The 9,728-nt window shown below is 39.5% G+C and overlaps 1 protein-coding gene across 3 annotated transcripts in view; it reads left to right on the top strand.

The window, feature by feature from the left end:
* The first annotated feature begins 8,942 nt into the window (after positions 1–8,942).
* OPHN1 (oligophrenin 1) overlaps positions 8,943–9,728 on the top strand; it is a 362,794-nt gene continuing 362,008 nt past the window's right edge. Inside the window, exon 1 of one of the 3 annotated variants that reach the window (XM_081808748.1) lies at positions 8,943–9,356. The gene's annotated coding sequence lies outside the window, so the exon portion shown is untranslated. The remainder of the gene's footprint in view (positions 9,357–9,728) is intronic. The other 2 variants (XM_081808749.1, XM_081808750.1) reach the window with 2 other exon arrangements.

Raw genomic sequence — 9,728 nt, forward strand, 5'->3', positions numbered from 1 at the left:
TAATCTTTTTAAGGGAGCAATTCATTTTGTAAATCTTCTCTGTTGTTTTTTCTCTTCTCTATTTCATTATTTCCCTTATCCTTATTATTCTTTTCTAGTATTTTCTCTATGCACTTCTTCCCAAATTATGATTTGAATGTTCAACTTTTTTTGTTTTTAATCTTTCTGGTTTCCTGTTCAAGTTATTTAATGTCATAAATTTTGGCCTGTATACTTATATAGCTTTTTTCAGGTATGGCACCCAAATTTTGACATGCATAGTTTTATTATTCTATTCTAACATTTCTTAATTGCCTTTATGCTTTTTTTTTAGCTAAAGGATTATTTATTAATATGTAATTTTATTTCCAAATATATGTGATCTGGTACTTATCCTTTGTTATTAATGTCTAGTTTTATTGCATGAATTTTTATAGTAACATTATTTATAATAGCCCCAAAGTGGAAAGAATCAAAATGATCAATTGAAGAATGGGTAAACAAAATGTGATATATTTATACAATAGATTTTTATTCAGCAATTAAAAGGAATGAAGTACTGATTCACATTAAAACTGATAAGTGAAAGAAGCCAGGCAGTAAAGGTCCCATGTTATATAATTCCTTTCATATAACATGTCCAGAATAGGCAAATCTGTAGAGACAGAAGGCAGAATAATGGTTGGTAGAGCCTGGTTGCTAGAGGTGGGTTTGTGGGGAAATGGGGAGTGATTCCTAATACATTTTTATTTATTTAATAATTTTGAGGTAATGAAAAATTTATAAAATTTATTGTCATGGTTGTTCAATTTTGTGACTATGCAAAAAAGCATTCAATTGTACATTTTAAATCTGTGGATTTGGTATGTGAACTATATTATCAATAAAATTGTTAACTAAAAAAAAAAGTCTAGGGCTGTTGCAGCAAAGTATTGGTTAGGCATGAGAGTGACTGAAGTTTTCGGTTCTCCCAGAATGGTTATTTCAAGAACTATGCACTGTTTCATATTTGTTTAAAATTAAAATGTGCCACTCTGGTGGGAGATGTTGATAACAAGGGAAGCTGTGCATGTGGGGGGGTGGAGGGTATATGGGAAATCTCTGTACCTCCCTCTCAATTTTGCTGTGACCTTAATATTGATCTAAAAATAAAGTTTTTAAAAAATGTTGGGGGAAACGAATCCCATTTCCCCTATTTCCTGTATGTAAAGGTAACACCACCTCTACAGTCTTAATGCAGGACAGTATCTCTTTCCTAAGCAGTCACTCTATTTTAGCTGTGATGCTGTGGAAAGAACACAGAGCTGGAATCATATGTTTTATCTTGTATTGTTTTACTTTAAGAGAAACTAAAATAACTTGCTAGCCTCAATTGTCTGAAGGCTTCCTCATGTCTTATCATCCTCAGAGCCAGAAACCTGTTGGAAAATATTTTTCTCAAGTTATTCTAGTAATTCTGTTAAAAAAGGAGGTAATGTGCTATGTGATATGAGTAAAAATGACCGCATACAAAACGTTAAACAAATGCCACAGTTATTGAATCACATTTATTTAATTATTAGCTTAGAGTGTAAGATGAACTGCCACAGAAGTCAGAAAGTCTAACTTTTGCCAAAATGAGGAGTGGAAACTTTCACTCATGTTATTAATCAAAACCACTGTTGTAGGAGGAATGTCATGTCTAAACCAGTTTTTAATAGATAAAACCCTATATTAATGACTGGATGACAGGACTGTGGACCCCCTCCAACAAAACCACATGTTGGTACTTGTTTAAAATTAAGATTTCCCAAGAACTTACCTAGGTCTCCTCTCCCTCCATTTTTCGGATTCCTTGTAATTTTCGGGCCTCAATTCATATTATTTGGCCTCAACCCATACCTGAATCCATATTATACTATCAGACTCTGGGAGAGGGATTCAGGAAAGTCTTCATTTTCAACAAACACCCTGGGTGATTCTTATGTGAATCAAAGTTCAAGAAACATTAGTTGAACATCATGACTTAGGTTCCACTATTTAGTAGGACTCTTTAGACATTTTTGGAAAGTTTCTGGCCCTTCAGTAGATCATACTACCTTCTAAGATGTTAGAAAATGGAGTAGGCAAGCAGGCTGTACTGGAATGGTGGGTATTGGTATCTTTCTGGGAGTTTTAAAAAATATTTTGTTTATTTTAGAGAGAGAGAGCACATGTTTCTGAGCAAGGAGGGGCAGAAGGAGAAAGAATCTGAAGCAGACTCCGCACTAAAGCAGGGCTCGATCTTATGACAGCAAGATCATGACCACGATATCATGACCTGAGCCAAAACCAAGAGTCAGATGTTTAACAGACTGAGCCACCCAGGCACCCCTTTCTGGGAGTTTAAATGTAAACAGCCATGCCTTCATCATCCTTAGAATGTCTCTCAGAATTGAAATAGGCTCTGTTTGGATTTTTTTTAGAACTGTGGCTAGTTAAGAATCAAAATGGACACATAAACGGCCACAAGGAGACCATCCTCAGATCTTTACCAATAGACAGCTTTGACATAGTCCTGCTGATATGAAAGTGTGATGAAAATGCTAAATTCTAGGAATAAAGAATTTTGGTGGATAGTAAATCACATGGATTAAATAGATTACAATTTTAAAGCTATAAGTTGATGGTTTTTTTCACCAAGAAACATCATAAGGGGAGACTTGAAGAGGGAAGTTAAGTGGAGTGTTGGATATCTGGATAACTATGGAAAAGGATTTTCCCTTCCTTCAACCGTTTGCCACTTATAGCTACTAAAATCTTGGCCTAGGCTAAGGAAAGAAACTAGGCCAAGTCTAGTCAAAACAGCGAATGGGCCAGAGCCAAGGCTGGGGCTTGGGAACGGTGCCAACAATAATACAGGATTTAGGCTAGGCTAGAAGTAGGAGCAAGGCTAGCCATGCGGTGGGGCTGGGAAGCTGATATGCACTTTGTCTTATGTTCCATGCAGTTCAAGTCTGGAAAATGTAGAAGGTTGGGCATATGTAACATGGGAGCCAGATTTGTCAGCTGTCTTCAAAGAAGTTCACCATAAAAACTTCGTTAATATTAAAACTAGGATAATTTCAAATTATTTGCTGCAGTTACCAACAAATGACCTTGAATTATTTTTTTCTGCGTTACAGTACTAAGTACACCCAGTCACATAAACAGGAGGGAATGGAGATTAGATATTGATGTATTAGACTGGAAAGCATTGTAATGCAATGGCAAAAAAATGGCTTCAGATTCAGACATGGATTTAAATCTCTGGTACATCATTTAATGTCTTGGCCAAGTAGCTTAACTCCTCTGAGTTTTAATTTCCTCATATGCAAAATGAACGTGACGATAGAACCTTTCTCACAGAGTCGTCATGCAAAGTAAATGAGAATATTTATGTAAAGTGCCTGGTGTAAGAGAAGTCATCAACCCGTGCTGCCCCCTAGCCCTCCACTTACTCCTGCTTCCCCTCTAGTTTCTCTTGTTACTGATACAGCCCAGTTAACTTCTGTATTTTTTCTATGTTTTTGTGAAAGAAGAACTGTAACATTTTAGAACAAACACCTTTAAGATTTTTTATAAGAAGCAGAAGGGTTATAAAATATTACTTTATATCTTCAAGATAGAACTCTCTTAAAACACATCTCATAAGTTACTGGAGCTTAAAATGTCATTTGGAAAATTACCTTTTTTTCCAGGCGCCCAGAGCATTAAAAACAAAAACAAAAAACCTTCCTTACATATATTTTCACATGCGGATAAGAGCAAATGGTTAACAAGCACTGTATTGAAATATTTTAATGAAGCCAGCTGTGATCCCAGATGGGAGAGATGAAGTAGAAGTTGGCATATTAAGTTAATTATGGATATTTATTTGATTTTCTCAGGGAGGTATATTGCCTTTCCTAAAAATCTATGACATATGGTTTCTTTACTTTCCCACTCCTTATATCTTGCAAATTGTGAAATCAATTTTAAATTTACAAGAGGCTGATCTGCTTCATTGGGTTAAAGGGTTATGGCTCTGATTCCAACATGAGGGACAGACAGACAGACACATCAAGTTGATAAGCTCCTATCCTGGAGGACCTGAGCTGAACAGTGTCAAGACTTATAGCTGTCCTGCAACTCCACCTTAGAGTAATCCACTCAAATGATTAACTCCTGGGGATTTCAGGTTCTGGTTCTTAAAACCTGAAAGGGAGTCTTGGCCTTGTTATGCTGTGGACTCTGAGTGTCCTGAAAGTTGAGGAAGCATATTTAACCAGACCACAAACCAAGATATAGTTTCTGTATTAGTTGAAATGTAAATTTCTCTGAGCATGTTTTTGTTTTTGTTTTCCTATAATGATAATGAACAGGGATCAGGTTGTGTTGTTATATAAATAGTAATGTTTTTCTAGGAATATCATTGTAAGCAATCTGACTCTCTCTGCCTCTGATGCTGTCCATCAGACCAAGAACAATGAAAAAGCTTTGGGCTCAACCAACATTTATTGAGGAGTTATTATATGCCAGGTACTTCCACATATATTATCTATAGTTAATCCTTAGAAAAACTTTTGGGGGTGCCTGGGTGGCTCAATCGTTAAGCGTCTGCCTTCGGCTCAGGACCCAGCCCCGCATCGGGCTCCCTGCTCGGCGGGAAGCCTGCTTCTCCCTCTCCCACTCCCCCTGCTTGTGTTCCCTCTCGCGCTGTGTCTTTCTCTGTCAAATAAATAAATAAAATTTAAAAAAAACTTTTGAAGAAGATATTATTCCAAAGAGAGTTTACATGACTTACTCAGGTCACTGAGATTCTAAGGGGTGGAGCTAGACCATATTTCAGCTCTGTATGACCAATATTGTTCCAGCTCTGTGTTCTTTCCACAGCATCACAGCTAAAATAGAGTGACTGCTTAGGAAAGAGATACTGTCCTGCATTAAGACTGTAGAGGTGGTGTTACCTTTACATACAGGAAATAGGGGAAATGGGATTCGTTTCCCCCAACATTTTTTAAAAACTTTATTTTTAGATCAATATTAAGGTCACAGCAAAATTGAGAGGGAGGTACAGAGATTTCCCATATACCCTCCACCCCCCCACATGCACAGCTTCCCTTGTTATCAACATCTCCCACCAGAGTGGCACATTTGTTACAGTTAATGACCCTACATTGACACATCATAGTTACCCAAAGTCCACAGTTTACATTAGGGTTCACTCTTGGTGCTGTACAAATGTATAATGATACGTATCCACCATTGTAGCATCATACGTAGTATTTTCACTGCCCTAAAAATCCTGTTTTACTCCACCTATTCATTTCTCTCCTTCCTTTCCATATCCTCTAGCACAACCTGTCTTTTTACTGTCTTCAAAGTTTTGCCTTTTCCAGAATGTCATAATGTTGGCATCATACAGTAGGTACCCTTTTCAGATTGGTTTATTTCACTAATAGGCATTTAAGTTTCCTCCATGTCTTTTCTTGTCTTGATAGCTCCTATCTTATTAGCACTGAATGATATTCCATTGTACGGATGTACCATAGCATATTTATACATTTGCCTACAGAAAGACATCTTAGCTCCTTCCAGGTTTTGGTAATTATGAATAAAGCTGAAAGGGGACCAATTTCCAAATCCTCAACTTTCTTTAGTACTACTTCCTAAAAAAACTTATTTGCCTTCTCTCACCTTCTCTTTGCCTTTCCTACTTCCCTTTCCAAGTCTCTAAAAACGAAAGCATACCTTTCAAAGGTCAAAAATCTTACTAAGGTACATTGACTCAGGGTGTAAAAACCCTTGGTGCTAAGCAAGGCAACAATTTCAAAAACTGATGTCCAGGAATTTTCTTTAAGTCAAGGCCCTGTGCTACCCCTTCCCCATCCATCTCACTAAGAGCTGCATTTCCAATAAAGTTTATGTTTTAAGTTTAATAATGATAAATACCATAGGCTTTCACTCATATGTGGAATTTAAGAAACAAAACAACCAAGCAAAAGGAAAAAAAAAGAGAGAGGCAAACCAAGAAATGGACTCTTAATTACAGAGAACAAACTGATGGTTATCAGAGGGGAGGTGGGTGGGGGGATGGATTAAATAGGTGATAGGGATTAAGGAGTACACTTGTGATGAGCCCTGGGTGTTGTATGGACATTTTGAATCACCATATTGTATACCTGAAACTAATATTATACTGTATGCTAACTAACTGGAAATTACATAAAAACTTAAAAAGAGAAAAACCTCTGAATGACACTTAGGCTTTCCCAGTCAAACAATATCATTAATTGACTCAAGATATCCTAGGGATAGCAGCACAATCCTATTACATGGTTCATATTGATAGGATGGTTTATGACCTTGATGTTGGATCTCAGGTTACCCTGATTGTGTAATGGCTATTTGAGGCATGTTGTTACAAATAAAGTTTATGAGATCTGAAAAAAATAATAATCACAATATATAAGAGTTTCATGCTGTTTTTATCTATTGTGTTTGCATCACAATTGCAATTGTAACTGAATCCAGAAGATTTTTTATACTTGGAGGCTATGATCACAAAGAAATAAAAATAATTCAATTTCTATTTATGGACAAATCTTTGTTGCAGAGAAATTCAATATGGTGATCAACAGAAGACTTTCAAGTATAAAAATATATTATGATGGAATACAATTCTGTGGGGAGAATGCAATGGATACTTGATTTCAAGGAGAAGAAAGGAATGATGCAAATTTTCTGAAGGTTAAAGGAAAGTTTACACTTTTGTGTTTAATGTTTGATAGTGGGCATCAAATTGCTCTGGTATTTAGAATCCAATGAAAATCTTTAAAAGCATAATATAAAAGTTTTATTTTAAGTTGTCAATATGTATAGTATACTGGATATTTTACCTTTTGCAACTATTTAAACATGATGAAAAATTTAGATGTCAACCTAAAAATATGTGAGGGAGTACATAGCTTCTCAAAATTCTTCTAGGGGTTATGTGAATAAAAGTTTGAAGATCCCAATCCTATAGGGTTGTTGTGAGGGTGAGGTATAATGTGTGCAAAGCATCTAGGATAATGCTCAATTAACACAGCTATTATTTGAGGACTGAGTTCTCATTTTAATCCTCTTTCTTCTTTAGTATTTGATCCAGGGCATTTGTTTTCCTCTGCACTTTAGCCTCATTGTCTAGATAAAGGATAAAACAGATGATTGTAAAAACACTTTGGGTATAGGAAGTTAGACAAGTAAGAGTGTACCTAACATCAATAATGTCAGTGGTAGTATTCGTAGTGATGAAAACAGGTATAGACTATAAGTCAAGGCATATAGCGGATATGCAATAAATGCTTGTCAAATTAGTGAATGAATGCTATAAGGAACCTTGCTAGAATGAAAGAGCATATACCCATTTATTGGGCACCTTCTCTAGTACCTGCATCAGTGTTTTAAAAGCCCAATTTGGACATTTTCTCATAAAGATAAAAGGAGTAGGCAATAAAATCCTTCCCTGGGACGTGGCTACTTATTAATTTTCTGAAGGCGTTTCTTCGCTGGATTCTTTACCAAACTGCAGTATAGTGTAGTGGTTAAGAGCAGTGCCTGTAGAACCAGCCAGGTTAGGCTCAAGTTCAAACACAGCCACTTAAGTAGCTGTGTGTCTTTGGGCAAGTCATTTAACTTCTCTTCAACTCAGGTATCTTTACATGGGTATAATAAGAATACTAACCTCATAGGATTGTTTTGAGGGTTAGTGAAATGTGTTTATAGAATTAGAGGTTGTGTGGAGGGTGGAAGAATGTTGCCCCCAAATATGTCCATGTCCTAATCCCTGGAACCTGTGAATATATTACTTTATGTGACAAACAAAATAATCGCAGCTGTGATTAAGTTAAGGATCTTGAGACGGGGAGATTATCCTGAGTTAGTTGGTGGGTTCTTATGAGTGAAAGTGGGCAGGAGAGTCAGCGTCAGAGCAATGCAGTGGGAGAAAGACTTGATCAGGCATTACTGGCTTTGAAGATGAAGGAAGAGGGCTATGAGGCAAGGGATGTGGATAGCTTTTAGAAGCTGGAAAAGGCAAGGAAGTGGATTCTCCCCTGGAGCCTCCAGAAAAGAACACAGCCCTCTGACATCTTGGTTTTGACCCAGTGAGGTCCATTTCTGATTTCTGACTTCCAGAACTCTAAGATAATAAATTCATGTTGTTTTAAGTCACCAAGTTTGTGGTAATTTTTTACAGCAGAAATAGGACACCCATGCAGGTGGGTTAGCCATTATTACCCTATTTACAACCCCCTTCAATTCTGGCTTTTCTTGGCTTTCTTCACAGGGCCATGTAATCTAAACACTTCTCCACAATAAAAATGGATCCTTCTGCCCACGTACACACAATTTTCCACCGCTAAGCTGCTCTTAATCTCAAGGCATCCACCTGTAAGAGTTCTCCTACCTTGGACAACAAACAAAAGGTCTCTTAGCCAAGCTGCAAGACAATTTATAACATCTTCTTCTTAGGTTTTCCACTTACACATGGAAAATCATGTGCTTTAATGAACAACCTATGCAATGAGTTGAATCACAAAAACCATGCTCTGAGGTCCTATTCAGAATAAAGTGAACTCCTAATTATGGCCTCCCTTCCTTTGGCGGGGGGTTCTGAGCCTAACATTGAGATCCTAGAGTAGGAGTCAACCCTTGAGGTTGTCCAGGTCGAGGGCCCATGGGAATTCAAACACTGGGATCAGGACAAATGGGCAAGGGAAGGGAAAAGGAAGTTGCTCCCTCAGAGGGAAGCTGGAAAGAGAGTAAGGAAGAAAAAAAAAAAAAAAAGAAAGGAAAAAAAAGACAGCCAAGTAATGGGAAGTGAGAGATGGCCTCCCACAACCGACGCCTCCCGGGTTCTCTCGCTCGTTTCGGAAACTTTTCCTCTTAGGCTCCAGTGTGGCGCACCTGCCCCTCGAGGCTGGGCCTGGGGAGCGAGCCTGGGGCAGGCTGGGAAAGTCTTGCTAGGAGAGCCTCCGCCCTGGCGGGGTGGTGGGGAGATCGCAGGGAGGAGTCATGGGGCGAGAAACGGAAAGACTACATCTCCCAGGCCGCCACGCTTTCCAGCTGGAGTCCTAGGGCGCCGACTGCTCCCCAGTTTCCGTAGGCAAGCGCCAGGCTACCGCAGCTATTGTGCGTAGCGATATCGCCCTCCTCTTCCCTCTCGGGTGTCTCGGGAGGAAGGCTACGTCTCAATTGCCGCTGGGGCTTAACCCCTCCGACGCCTAACAGGACAGCAGGCCGGCTCCCTTGGACCAGGAAGAACTCTTGGGAGCGAGAACACTCTGGTCACGCAATCCCAGGGTGCGAGGAAGACAGCCGAAGAAGGAGCCCGAGGGCTGGGGCTCGGCACAAAGGTTCGCTGGGGCGGGGCGGCAGCTCTGGCTTTCAGAAGGGGGAGGGGATAGTGCAATCAGGGTTGCCCGCGGAGTTCGGCAAAGGAAATCTTCAGCTAGCTCGGGAACGTCCCAGCGCCCACCCCAGCCTCCACCCTGGGCGGGCCGAAGTGTCACGTTTGCAGTTGCTCAGGAAGGACTCCCGCTGGTCTCCGGAGGCAGGCTGGGCTGCCTGTCGGGGGAGGCAATGCCTTGGGGGCATGCTGCTTGCTAGGCAGAACCCCTCCGGGGTCGGACTGCATTAGTTAGCTTTCTGTGTCATCTGAAGCAATTGCCGGCCGCCCGCTTCTGGCACAGACCAGCCAGCTTTACCCAGGAATCTCCACGGAACAG

Source organism: Leptonychotes weddellii, chromosome X, assembly GCF_054177405.1.
Source record: "Leptonychotes weddellii isolate Sample4059 chromosome X, ASM5417740v2, whole genome shotgun sequence".
Classification (NCBI taxonomy): Eukaryota; Metazoa; Chordata; class Mammalia; order Carnivora; family Phocidae; genus Leptonychotes; species Leptonychotes weddellii.